Raw genomic sequence first — 14,821 nt, 5'->3', positions numbered from 1 at the left:
TTGAACTTTAAACCCAAAGTAGGTGTGGCCAAAACCCCCCAATTTTTTGTTTATTTTTGCTGTGTCTGTGCGACCCCAGTCTCAGTGCACATCCCTAGACTCAACTCTGTACCCTATGAACTTTTCCTACAACAGAAAAGGAATAGTGCACCTCCTATTTATATCTTTATTTCTATCTGTTCATTCAGAATAATGTAGTCATATTCAGTTCCATCCATCCCTACTGAGAATAATCATATTTGTATATGTTCGTCTTATACCTTGCACCAGACGTGAAAAGGTCCTTTCCTTTTATTAGTCACGTGGAATGAATAAAGGTCCCAGCTCCACCACTACCACACCTGAACCTTATACATGAAGACGTGTGAAATAACATTTACAGCCAAAGCTCTCTGGGCCCTTCTAGAAAGATCACATTTGCAAATGCTATAGGGGCACTGTGCACTGTAAATGCTAATCAGTGTCGGAGCAAAGGGAGTCCCTTTTGGAGTGAAACTGCGCTCCACACAGTACTGATCAATTTTCAGTTCTTAAAGCTTAGGCCCTTCAGCCCTCAGCCATTGCTCCATGGGCCTGGAATGAAAAACAGAAGCAAAGGCAGACTTCTAGGGCTGAATATTGCATCACCATCGACTGGGTAAATTATTCATAATGTATTGGCACCATGTCAAGGGTAGGTCGACCACCTGGGAGAAGCAATATGAATGTTTCCTAAAGGTACACTTATCACTGAGTCACACTTCTCTCTTGCTCAAAGCCTTCTTGTGTATTCTTGCACGTCGTGCATATGAACCTCATATAAAGGCACTTATCACCCTCATCGAAATGGCCGGTGAGGGAATATGAGGCCCAGAGGGAGGGAGTCCACTTAAGCACAGGAAACACAGCTTAGTTGGTGCATCAAACCCTGTCCGATATGCTGTAAACATAATGCTTTTTTTTCACAGTGTATCACTGAGAGATACTCGGAAAGAATGAATCGACTGCTTTCGGTTCCTTTGACTAAAGCCCCACGTCACGCTAATAATTTATAAATTATTCTGGAGATCACTGTAACCGACAGACTCGTTCTCACTAAGCCTCCATTTAATATAGGACGTTACCTGCTGACATTTTAAAACTTAGGCAATGATGAGCAACGCTGAGACAAATGTCAGCTTATGTCAAATGCAATTACATTATTCATGTTCATATCAGATCTGCAGAAAGAAGCATGTTAAAAGCCGAGTATAACCGGTGCCTGTCTGATCGCAGCAAAAATATTATCGGGTGTGTAAATGGCTTTGCAGCTGTGTTGTATTTACTATGATGAATTAAGCAATTGAACTGGAGAGAGACTCAAACTCTGGTGTTGCACTCGATATTAATCTGCAGAAATGGAGCCCATCATTCTATAAACATGCCGCAGGATTAAATGCACAGCCTGCGCTCATCAGGATCATCTATAACACCCACCCGTGTGGTAACGTCGCATGACTGGAAGCTGAATTCCTGGCAAGGAGAAAAGCACAGAGGAGTTTTGTCCAATCAGTTTTTCCAGAATGTATTGAACGTCTCCTCTGCTTGGCCTTGCGGGTAGTCGTAAATACAGGCCACAGACACCCTGCTCAGGCTGAGAGGGATTATTAGTGGTCGTGAGCTCCTGAATGTACATGCCGTTATATGTTTTCTCTCTCTTAGTCCCTTGTTCCCTCTCTCCACCCTCGCGTCTCTCATTCGAACGTGTCCGACCTGCCACTCATCAGCACCGTGGAACCTCCGTGTCTAAGATATATCTATCGGACAGCTCAAAAACGAAAGGAAGCGAACAAACTAAAACACCCTGACTATGTTTTATGATACTGATTACTATGCAAGGAAGAAATCCATGCTACATTTTATGCACGTTAACATCTCCAGCCACTAGGAGAGGTTCAGTGATTAAGATTCCTGTAACAAAACCCTTGTGCTTTAAAGTGGTCCTGGTGAGTTCACAGCCAAATCACTGGCGTTAAGTAAACACCTGCTGTGTACTTTTGAAACCAATGTCGCTACACAGAACTCTAATATACACTGTAAGTATTAAAGCTGGTGATTTTGTTATTTTTGGCCAGGGCTGTTGTAGAGCACTTTAATTCACAGGGCGTAGACTCCCAGAAAAATGACCAAACCCTCCAGCATACAGTCTGACGTAGCTCGCTGGAGCTCATAACACTGCTCATTCCACTAGTCTTGTATTTTCTTCTTTTAAAAAAAACAAAACAAAACAAAACAAAACAAGAAAATGGTGCAATTTTAAAGAAATCCACTTTGCTGGATGGTATTGTGTGCATTTATCGGCTTTTATTTTCAAGAAACTGCTATTTATTGTCGTTAACAAAGTGGTGTAAAAAGAAGAAAGTGTTACCGTACGTCTGAAAAAAACCACTTTACCAAAGAGAGTCTACTCGCTGGCTCATAACAGCTTTGAAAGCTTATTTCACCTGTTCTAGATATTTGTACCTTCACCGTGTGCATATTTGTTTCTTTAAACACACTTTTAGACCTTGATTCTTGATGTCCTGCAGTACTGTTTAATAATCGTTTTATTTAAATAATACGTCAATGTTCGGGGCTAATGTTCACGTCGTTTTTGCACAACATACACTCAGGTGTATTAGAGGTATTAGTTTGCCCAAGGACTTTTTTTTTTTAAGTTAAAAAGTAATTATGGACTCTGAAAAAAGTAGGTTGAACATTGCTGTGAGCACTTCAGTAACACCTATTAATCATAACTCAGATTCTGGCTGGCAGCAAAATGGCACACTGCACATGGTGTGATAGAGAACAGAAAGAATCGAGCTGGTGGAAAGCCAGCTGAACATTCCAAGTAGCCAAACGATTGTTCTGCTGAAAGAACCTGTCAGTGACGTCCAAAAAAATTAAATTTGTGGTTTTTTGATTTTTTCACTTTGAAAAGAATAGTAATCAACAATGACCTCTGTGCTCAAAGTGCCACAGTATTCGGTTCCTGCTGTGATGAAGAAACTGACGTTTACACAAATAATACACCTTTGTGAAATGTCAAAAAATATAGTTAGGCATTACAAATAATCCTGGCAGAAAAAAAAAAACAAAACAACCCAGGAGTTTCTGCATTGCTTAATTTTGTCATAATCTCAAGGGCAAGTCCACGCCCTGTCTCAGCTCCAACTCCATGCCACTGCACCTATGCTGCAAGTGACACTTTTGTACAATTCACTCCCAGAAGCTCTTTTTGCAAACATGAAAGGCAATGAAAGATTGCGAAAGCTCAACATGCAGCACAAGTATTTTCATGTACTGTATTTCACTCAGAGTAGATTTCGCTACTGCAAAAAAAAATAGACATTTTCTGCCTATATAAAAGGGGATTTTATTCAATGCATCATTCAGCGTGCCATGTTTCTTCCATTTAATCTCTCAAGGATAAAAATGTGAGTCATGGAAGAGGTAGTAGAGTTTGGTGGACCAGTGAAAAATGCTTTAATCGAGTAAAGAAAATCCAGCACAAAAACAATCCAATGCTTATCCTTAACCACCCACTGTGTAAATTCACACGGATCCAAATTAATTAATTAATTAAAACAAAGAAATGTGATCCTCGCATCTCTCTGCACAAAACCTATAGCCTACTTTGAGATAGGACCACAGACTGGACGTACAGACTAATGTTCCTCGAGCTTTATAAATACAAGCCTAAGTCTTTTAAGTGTAGAATATTAGAAGAAATCTCCATCCGTCCATCCATCCATCCATGGGTCGTGGGGAACCTGGAGCCTATCTCAGGGAGCATGGGGCACCTGGCGGGGGACACCCTATATCCATTTAATTTTAGCTTTCTATGTCAAATGAAAACGTCACCCACCTGCAGTTCAATCTATAGTCTAGCTGCCACGCAAGCTGTGTGAATGCAAAACAGATGCTACTGTATAACGGCATTAGAGTAGTGCATAAAGTGTCGTTTTCTTTTAACGCCAGCGTCACCAGTGTTGCGTCCCAACACAGCATGCAGTCCATACATCCAACCATCCATCTTCTACCGCTTACTCCTTTTCAGGGCCACGGGGAACCTGGAGCCTATCCCAGGGAGCATCGGGCACGAGGCGGGGTACACCCTGGACAGGGTGTCAATCCATCACAGGACACACTCACATACACATTCACACACCCATTCATACACTACGGACACTGTAGACACGCCAATCAGCCTACCGTGCATGTCTTTGGACTGGGGGAGGAAACCGGAGTACCCAGAGGAAACCCCCGCAGCACGGGGAGAACATGCAAACTCCGCACACACAGGGTCACGGCGGGAATCGAAACCCGAACCCTCGAGGTGTGAAGCGAACGCATCATGCTGTCAAGTACTCATAATATAATGTTGGATTTTGTAAAGTTTTATTCCGCAGAAATCATGTTCATTTATATATTTATGCCTTTTGCAACATCACATAAACCCAACATTCTACTTCTCACACAATTTAATGCATCATGACCAGGAACAAACCAGAATATTAGTTCGCATAGATGAAGGTTAATGGTCTCCTAAATGATCATTTTCCAGGAGAGAGACGATCAAAGCTGTTAAAAGTCAAATTAGAAATTTCAGATGCTAACTACCTGTGCTCCAGTGGGGAGAGTCTGTTCTCGGTGACTTACATTTCATAACTTCAGATGCATCTAATATATCGAATGTCACATATGACACTTTTTTATGATAGTAGTCACCTGGGTTATCACAACAGATTTAGACATTTACTGTCATCTTAAGAAAATAACATCGTGAGTGTCAGATCGGATTTCACAAAGTGAAAAACAAGCTGATTTTAACATGGATTGGCAAGCTTAGATCTGTTTAATTAGATATTTCCTTGCTCCTCAACATTTTAATGCTAGTATTGATCTGCAGTGGACCAGCAAGACAGCATGATAGCCCCAGGGGTAGGATCTTTACAGAAGCTATTAATCACTGAACATTACTCAGGGGAAATTTCAAAAGGACAACAGGGGTCAACAGAAGATTCTTCATTAAATAGGTTTTAGAATTACAGTTAGCGTTAAATTCAATTCAATTCAATTCAATTTTATTTGTATAGCGCTTTTTACAATAGACATTGTCTCAAAGCAGCTTTACAGAAATATCAACATGGTATACAGATATTAAAGGTGCGAATTTATCCCAACTGAGCAAGCCACTGAGTGGCGACGGTGGCAAGGAAAAACTCCCTAAGATGTTTTAAGAGGAAGAAATCTTGAGAGGAACCCGACTCAGAAGGGAACCCATCCTCATCTGGGTAAGTTAAAGAGCGTATACTTTTATTTAGACATTTAATGTTACAAAAGAGCAATAAATGGGGATTCAGCGGACTGTTTGGAGGCGACATGAACAAGTCACACTTGTAGAAATTGCACTGTAAGCTCTCATTGATTTCTTTTTGGAATCTGCTATAGTTTGTAAGAATTATTTGATGACACTAGAGTGTTTTCTCTCTGACGCCAAACGTATGTAAATACATGGTAGAGAAGGCATCACAAAATCAACCAGATGTACTCTGGAGTCACAGTGCATGCTGGGTGCATTTCAAATGCGCTGAACATACAGTAGAGGGGGTGATATGGTAAAATGAAGAAGAAAAAACTCATATTGCAATTTGTGAGGGTGCCATTTTATGTATCATGCTAGTTTTGCTAAGTCTTTGCTAACAAAGTGGAGACAAGCCAATGGAGACACATGAAAAACAATAGAAATTAAATAAAAAGAATAATACAAAATTGTATTTAACACCTGCCGATTTCCACATTACTAAGGACATTATATTAATATGTTGATTAGAGTTGCAACAACTAATCGATAAAATCGATAATATTCGATGATGAAAATCGCTGTCAACAAATCTCATTATGGATTAGTTGGTCTGCGCGGTACGGGGGGCGTTTACTCATTATGTTACTTCTGTTCCGAAAGCACGCTTCGGAGAGTAAATACTAAAATTGTGTCCCAAATGACGTACTATACACTTACACTATGCACTTTGTACTCTACCGTCTAGTGTATGAATTTTAGAAAGGTAATATCGTTTCAAAAGGAAGACGGGCGATTTTTTTTTACTATCCGGAAGAATAAGCCGCTTCCTAGTCGACAGCGCATGACATCATACGCACGTAACGCAACGCCGCTAGCTTTAGCAGACACCCAGAGTTGACCGACAATAACTTTCTTCAGTTTACTGTTTATATCAACGTTACCGTTTATAAAAAGTAATGCATTAATACTATTATGTAATAGAAATTATATATTAATTTATATCATATATAAGTATTTATTGCATTATTTCTATGGATGCACAAAAAGCACGGAATTAAACTACAGTTCTAAATGAATAATATATATTCTGGTGTGTGTGTGTGTGTGTGTGTGTGTTGGGTTCTTTTCAGTCTTATATAATTGGACAAACAGCTGTGTGAAAGTTTTAGTCTGAAGTTTATGTTTGTAACACTCAGTTTGTGGATTTTATTTTTAATAAACTAAAAAATGGTCCTGAAGTTTGCCCCGCCCCCAATCCAATTAATCCAAAAAAATAATAATCAGCCAACTAATCAATTATGAAAATAATCGTTAGGTACAGCCCTAGTATTAATGTAATATTATTGGAAATATTATTTCCAATAACTGATTCCAATTTATTTATGATTTTTAATATCATATCAGCATGTGTCATTTTGTCTAACATTTTAATTTTTGTCATGCACACACACACACACACACACGTTCACACATAACTTGCATTAACCAGTCCTTTCTCCCTTTTTCTTTTTATGTGCCTGACTTATGCAACATCGTAGAGGTTTTTCATGTGTGAAAATGTCTGTAATTAGTCATGAGAGTTACACCGGCTGTGGAAGCTCTTACTGTTAAAATGCGGAAGGTGAAACCATTTTACAAAACAGGGGAAAAAAAAAAATCCTAGCTGTAGGGTTACAAACTATGCTTAGGTGTACTAAACTCTCCTGAGCCCCCTACGCTTCCCTTTCTCCCTTTGTCCCCCCATGCCAGTGAGGTTGATCAGCCAATACTCACAGTACTGTATTGGTATTGTATACGTTAGAGAAATGAGTTTGTTGCATCCATAGGAAATACAGTACATTCATTTGATACACAATTAAGATGATGTAACTACGCTGCTTCCTAGTTTCACAGCTTTCCCAGATTTTCCCTCTTAATTTATGAGGTCACAGCCGACTGCCCTTGCTCTATAATAAAAGTGAAAACTACTATCTGCTGAATATGTTGTTGGTGCTCCTCTGGGACGTACTATACCCTTGGCCCAAATAAGCACAATATTCTACAGCAAATAAACTGAAAGAGAAACATTCATTAGATGGAAGACTAGAATTTTACAGCTAATTAAATACATTTCGAAAGAACAAGACAAATGTCACGTGTCATACTAAAACCCGGAAAGTCTGAGAGTTCTGTGCAGATCAAATTTCGCATAATACCATAATCTCCATTAAATCTAAAGAGTCTTGGTTCTAAGGATGTAACCAAATATGAATACATTACTTGTGATGAACAGTTAATGTATTCTAAACAGATATAAATACAGAAACAAATAAGAGGAACACTATTTCGGTTTGGTTTTGTTTTGGGTGTTTGTTTTTTTTGCCACAAAAGTTTACAAGGCATCTGTGTATATTGGTACTGGGACACTCTGGGGTACAAAGAAAAAAAGTTGTGCAAGAGGGATCCAGATTTCACAGAGACTACACTGACAGCGCTTGCATTCCTGCTTTTGGGTTTTTAGTTGTCATAGTTGTAGGGTTCACATTTAATATATATAAAGAAAGTTTGCAAAACACATCTATTTGGTAAAACTGTGTTTTAAAGCCTCAGGATTTCTGTTTTGATGAATACATCTCATGCTTTGGATGATGCTGATTGAATGTTTTCTCATAGTCTATCAGGCATTTTGAATCCACAGTGTTTCTCTTGTGTATAGTATCGCTTGTAGATACAATAGTAATATTCAGCTTTGATCTTTCTTTTAAACTGTTTCACGGCCGATTGCTGGTAGCGATATCAGTGTTCTCTGATGTTGAGAATAAGAAACATTTTGTGTCACATGTGGTATCCTATAATGTCCTCCAACATGACCCTTTGATGAATTTATAACGTTGAGGGATAAAATACATTTGATGCTTTTCGCCCAAGTTCACATGCAGTTTTAACATACTTTTAACCTCACAAGCTTTGTGGCAAAATACCCTCATACAGATGGTTGTATCTTTGGGCACTGTTTCAAATTAAATCATTTGTTTGCTTTGTCTATCTCCACCTCAGTATGGCTTTGTTTGGTCTGGCAGCATTATTATTCGGAAAACATAAGCCTTATTTCACAGCCGTTTGGTGCCTGAAATCAACATGACCTCAAACAAGGCTATTAGAGTCTGTCTCCTCAAACTTACTGATTGACCTTTTAGAAAGGACTCTTCAGAAATCAACTCCACTGGCACATATGAGTAATTGCTGTTTAAAAAAAAACAACAAAAAACAAACAAACAGATGTTAACTATAAAAATTAGAGTGTTATTAATAGTATATATGTCCTGGCATTTGCAGGCAACATACTGTGGGATGTAGGGCCAAAATGATAATCCCGATTATTTTGATCAATATTGAGATCTCGAATATTTATCACGATTATTCATTGATTTTAGGGACGACGTATTTTTATTGTACTTTCACATTTAAATAAACAGACCGCTGCTTTCACCTCCATGTTGTGCTACATTCCTGCTAATGTACAAATCTTTACATCAAATTAGACTGATCCTTAAAGTGCATCATCTCGTAGAGGCAAATTATAAATAAAATTGTACCCAAAATACAGGATAAGTAAAAATGCCATCAACCAAATGAAAATATGCATCAAATATAACAATATGCAACTAAATGAAAACAATTCAGGCGTATGCAGAAAAGACAATAACAGTGTTTACAGGAGGAGAGACGCAAGACAATTTCTTTTAGGAGATTACAAAAATTTAGGAGCACAGTTAAAGTTGAGTGTTTTTTTTCTTTTTTTTTCCCCCGAGATGGTAGTGTTAATGTGCCACAATATAACACACAAGTAGGCATGAGAAAACTTGAGCTTGTCAATTATGACATAATTTAGGAACATAGTGCCGAATCAATAAAAGATGGCGGTTTGTGAGATCGGGAAGTTGAGAGAAGCAGATGATGTACAGTGTTACTCGTCATCATAATGGCTTCTCTGCAGTATTTACACACTTGTTCGGTTGACCGAGGAGATGAAAAGCAGTGTGGAAGTAATTGTTGCGCGGTGTAGATGTATTTTGCACTTCCTGTAGTTTTTATTCCGATTGTATTATACAACTCCGAACAGGTCACTCGCACCGGTGCGAATAAATATTTAGTGACAGTCGCACAAAGTACTGTTCAGTCACAAATGCGAGTGAAATGGTCACACTGTAGAGCCCTGAGTTTATCTGCAAAGTTTTTTCCTGTTCGCCGTGATGATGTTTAATGTCCCCGACAACTTCTGTAGTGCCATTTAGCATCGTACTAGCTAGTGTCATGATTTCCCCTCGCGCAAGCACTGGAGCTCGCAGAGTGGTAGCTCTGGTAGCTCGAGCACTAAAATGCTAACACCGTTTCCGGGTTTTGGCACTACAAAATGACGTCAGCCCTGCACCGCTCTATGTGATTGGCTGTAAGTGTCGGAAGCGCTTGATTTGAGTGGAGAAAACAGCAGAGTTTTCTATGAGCGAAGGACGAACTTTAAACATCAATATCGCAGTCGATCATGATCATTTAATCGTGGGCAAAATCATCAAAATCGTAATTGCGATCGATATTCGATTAATTCTGCAGCCCTAGTGGGATGTTAACATTAATATGCTGAGAGACAAAGTACAAAAAAATCCAAAGTGAATTGCATTTATTAATTTATTTTTGTATTATTTTGTTATATTTTATTTTGGGTAGAGCCAAAAATTTACATCAACCTATTATAAGATGTATGCGCAAGAAAACAACATTTGTGAAATATTTTTGCTTATACTGTATATCTGTCCAATTCATTTTATAATTGGTTTATAATCATTTCATAATTCAATGTATAAGTTGCTCTACATGTTTAGTCAAGGTGCATGCTTCTACAATCAGAAAGCGACTGCACAAATTTGACCTGCATGGGAGGCGGTTCAGGAAAAAGCCTCTGTTGTCTAAAAAGAACATTAAAGCAAGAATTTTGGAATAATGTGCTTTGGACAGATGAATCAAAGATAGAGTTGTTTGGTCACAGTAACAGCAGACGTGTTTGGTGCAGACCAAAGTCAGCTTTTCAGGGGAAGCACCTCATACCAACTGTGAAGCAGGGTTGTGGAAATGTTATGGTTTGGGTGTCCTTTGCTGCCTCAGGGACTGGACAGCTTGCATTCATTGATTCAACTATGAATTTTGCATCATATCAAAGAGTGCTTGAAGATAATGTGAGGCCGTCTGTCCGAAAGTTGGAACTGAAACCGAAAAGGGACCCTTCAACAGGGTAATGATCCTAAGCACACGAGCAAATCCACCAAGTAATGGCTATAAAAGAAGAAATGTAGGGTTATGGAATGGCCTAGTGAAAGCCTGGATTTGAACCCCATTGAAATATTGTGGGGGATTTGAAACGGGCAGAACATGCAAGAAAACCCTCAAACATCTTGTAAATGAAAGAATAATTCCGAGCAAAATTCCAGCAAGCCTGGTGGACAATTATGCAAAACGCCTACAAGAAGTAATTTCTGTTAAAGGGGTCAATACTTGCTTTTGAAGCCAAGGGTGTACTAATTTTTCCACAGAAGAATATCACATCTATTGATATTTCTGCTGAATAAATGATTGAAAAAAGCTCATTTTCCTTGTAGTTTTGTTCAAATATATCAACTTTATTAATAGACACTCTTTCAATGATGATCAAATGTTTGCTTGTCCAAATATGTCAAAAAAAAGCCAACAATTTCCATGGGGTGTACTTATGTTTTCACATGATTGTATATCATGTCTGTCCACTGATGTCCACTGATAAATCAGCTAACATTAGCATCAAAGAAATGTAAGATTTGGTTAGATCCACTTTACCTGAGATTACAGGAAAAAAAAAAATACTGTCATACAGACCTGAAGAAAATTTGATGTATGGTGAATGCCAAAAAAGGATCAAATGCAGAGCAGGATAATGTGGCCATTTACATGCAAATGACTAACAGTTGCAAAGAGGCAAGCAGAGATTGAAAAGAAATTTGCAGTGTCAATATGTGTTTTGTAACCTGCTTGAATCTTGAACCCATAACTCATTTATGTGGAAAAAAAAATGTGGGAGTCTGCGACAGCATAGCAGGTCGAATACTCAAGTCCTCATCTACTTAGAGTGAAGGAAGCGTAGGAAGGAGACACCACACTATAGCCTCGATCTAACATACAGATACAATTCTAAAAAGAATTTGCAGTTCTGAGTTAATTAATAGAATTCATTTCATTCGGGCTCGTTTATAAAGTTGGATAAAAACAGATTTATTGGTCAATTGTCCGTCGGTGCATTTACACAAGAAAACCCTGCCTGCTTGTGCTCTTGATTGTGTGTACATTTATGCATAAGAACTCTGACCGATCAACCACTTGACCATTTAGACTTCACTAAAACTTTACTAAAAAAAAAAACTCGTAAATGAAGCCCTTTGTAAGCCGACAACAAAATCCAGTGCAGAAAAGCACAGGAGCGATTCATTATGGAAAATGAGATCGTCTTCAATGGGTACACCAGACATGGTAATTATTAAAAAAAAAAAATTCAAGATGACTAGCTTTCTAAAGGGATGTTATCCATTGTGACTGGGTGGTGTTCGAAGGTTTTCCACAAATGAATCAGGAGTAATTTGCTGATGCGCTTCCCTGTGGAGCACATACATGTTTCCTGCATCGTTCTGATTCATTGGTATTTTATTTGATCTGTCAGTACAGATGTCTGCATACGAACTGCACAAAGGCATGCAGGAAGCTCGGCATCTGCATACAAATGAACCTCCACGGCTCGTCTTATTTCCATTCTCAAGGTTCTGGTGCTTTTATTTATCGGAAGGATTTTGTTCTGTGTCTGTGGCTGATATGTACTGTATATTGTCTCTGTGAGTAATGATGTTCCTATCCAAACAGTGCTTGTGTCTTGGAGAAAAACACGCAGAGAGAATGTTTGCAGGTTCGTTATTAATGTCTGTGGCAAAGATTAACGTTGACAAGCCTTAATCAACACGAAACATAACCTGCGAATCGCGAATGGCGTCAGATGGCTGCAAAAGAAAAAGTCTGTCGCATAAGCCAAAGAAATGCAAAACAGCACTACACATTAAAACAACCCCGTTGGGGAGTAAAGCCTCCATCAGGGATGTTAGCCAGTGGATTTAGTCGAGATGGAAGGGGATTACTGGACTGATATCAATCATTCCAGCTGAACCAACAGCTCATTTAAACGTATCAGATGCATTGGCCACTCACTTAGTTTAGACCCAGCCAGGCTTCCAACACCACCGTTGGATTTCGCAGCTAACCCCCTGAGCTCTTAAAAAGGTTAATCTGAAATTAATGCATCTTCCTGCACTATTGGGAATTCAAAATGGCTGACAGGCAGTGGGCACAGGTAATCATTGCCAACAAGGGGATTTGAGAGCTGTTGGTGCCTACAATCTATTGTAGAGGTTGGAGTTGACTTCTTTCAGCCTGGAGCTGAGGTGAGATCCAGTAATGAGCTTGCCTGGTATGCAATGACAGCTATGTCATGAGTTTGCACTCTTAAAAATATCAGGCAAAAATAACTTAGTGTGGGCAAGCAGTTGAATGACGGAAAATGTAGTTCATTAGAAGTACAACCATTTTTTCAACGCACATACCCAATGACAGCAGAGCACAATTTCAGTGTCACAGGAATATGACCAGCCATCTTATTTTCTTTTCTTTTCCAAGTCATATCTAAAGGGAAGTGTTGCCTTGCTGTTGAGCTTCTTTTTTTTTTAATCCCATTTGAAAGCCTGCCTCTGGTGTGGGTCTTCTTAAATTGGCTTGAGGCCAACGTGATTGATTAAATTAAATTTACCCGGCTTTATCAGGCTGCCATGAATTCAGAGCTTCTGCCAAATCTATTAGGTAATGCATCCCTTGTCATTGTACTTTTCCGTCTGAAGTGGTTGTAAAATTGAAACAGATATATAGTCCAACTAGGGCGAAGCAGAAACTAAACCTAGTACAGTCTAACTGTGCTTCCCCTGTGTATTTCCTATGGTTACTACGGTATTACATTTTATATTGCCACCAGATCACTCTTGGTGAAGTCTGATCCTATTAATAATTCAGATAAAAGGGAAGGAACTATAACTATAACTGCAGTGAAAGTAATAGAAAAGTTATGGATCCTTCGAGGTTTAAGTTGTTGGATGTGTATGGCTGATATTATGTTAGGGTCACTAAGAAAATAATATAACTGCCTGTGAATTGAGGGAGCGGCACCGTTATTACTGCCGACTCCTACGAGACTGGGTTGAGTCTGTCTGCTGCTGGTCATCATTCACAGATGCTCACACAGACACACAGCTTTAGTGATCAAGAGAAGAGTCAGACACCCATAAGGCACTCAGACACTCACAGATATCCAAGCTAAGAGTGTTCCGGCGCCACACAAGTCACTTAACTCTGCGCTGTACACTAGCCCTTTCACAGCACTGTGCCCTTTCACCTTCATGCTCTGTTCACTTACTGAAAGGGATGGACTGACCATTACGTTTGATTTTATAGCAATACAAATCTAACATATAGCATGAAAAATATATCATATTAATCTCAAGTGTTAGTAATTCTAACAGGGGGCTTTTAGTGGAAATGTGTGGAAATGTTTTTCTACTCCTTTCTGCCAGATTTACAAGTTACTACTAACGCTGATGTTCATGAATGCCAATCCTTGTTATTTTCCAGGTAAGTTCATGGTACAGCCGATTTATACCTACGGAAATGTCCTAATAGGCAAAGCTCACAGAGACCTGAAAACAACTGAATGACAACAAAACGGTGAAAGAGCGATTCTAGGGGCGGAGTCTGCTAAATCTTCCACTAATGAAGCTCAATCATTGCGACTCATCAGCTACCACAGTAACCCTTCCTACATTTACATTGTGCCATTTCATTTGTCATAACTGAATAGTCCGTCTTATTCGTCTTCATTTAAGCTTCACGTTGCTTTGCTTTATTTCAGTAATATGAAACGGCTGAGCTGTTCGTTACATTTGTGCAAGCAACTGAAATAGCTATTTAAACATGACCGTGTGATCTGTATATACAATTTGCATTAACTCGTGACCAGTTACACAATTTGAAGTCTACTTTGTAAGGTAAAAATGAACGAATAAATCAATAAATGAATAAATAAATAAATAAATAAATAAATAAAAAGCCTATACAGTAATTTTTACAGTAATTTACAAGGGCTGTGAATTGCAAGGCTGTAAAAACTTCAGTAAACAACTGTGAAGTGCTGTAATATTTTACCACGTATAAAATAACATGTAATCCAGTACATTTGATCATTTGGCCGATGCTCTTTTAATGCTCTTGCGAATGATTTGTGTTCATATTCAGAGTGATAAATGAGGACCGTTACTTATGGAACCCTTTCAGATAGTTGTAGATGTGATTAGGAGTGTGTGTGTGTGTGTGTGTGTGTGTGTGTGTGTCTTTAATCAGTTCACACAGAATTTCACAGTTGTATTTATG

At 38.8% G+C, this 14,821-nt stretch overlaps 1 protein-coding gene across 2 annotated transcripts in view; it reads right to left on the bottom strand.

Moving 5' to 3' along the window:
• The window catches only part of nlgn3a (neuroligin 3a), a 167,960-nt gene that overhangs the window by 125,819 nt on the left and 27,320 nt on the right, over nt 1–14,821 (bottom strand). The gene's annotated exons all lie outside the window — the stretch shown is intronic.

Source organism: Ictalurus punctatus, chromosome 8 (assembly GCF_001660625.3).
Source record: "Ictalurus punctatus breed USDA103 chromosome 8, Coco_2.0, whole genome shotgun sequence".
NCBI lineage: Eukaryota > Metazoa > Chordata > Actinopteri > Siluriformes > Ictaluridae > Ictalurus > Ictalurus punctatus.
Note: the sequence above shows the minus strand (reverse complement) of the source record. Positions and strands in the feature narration are given on the sequence as shown.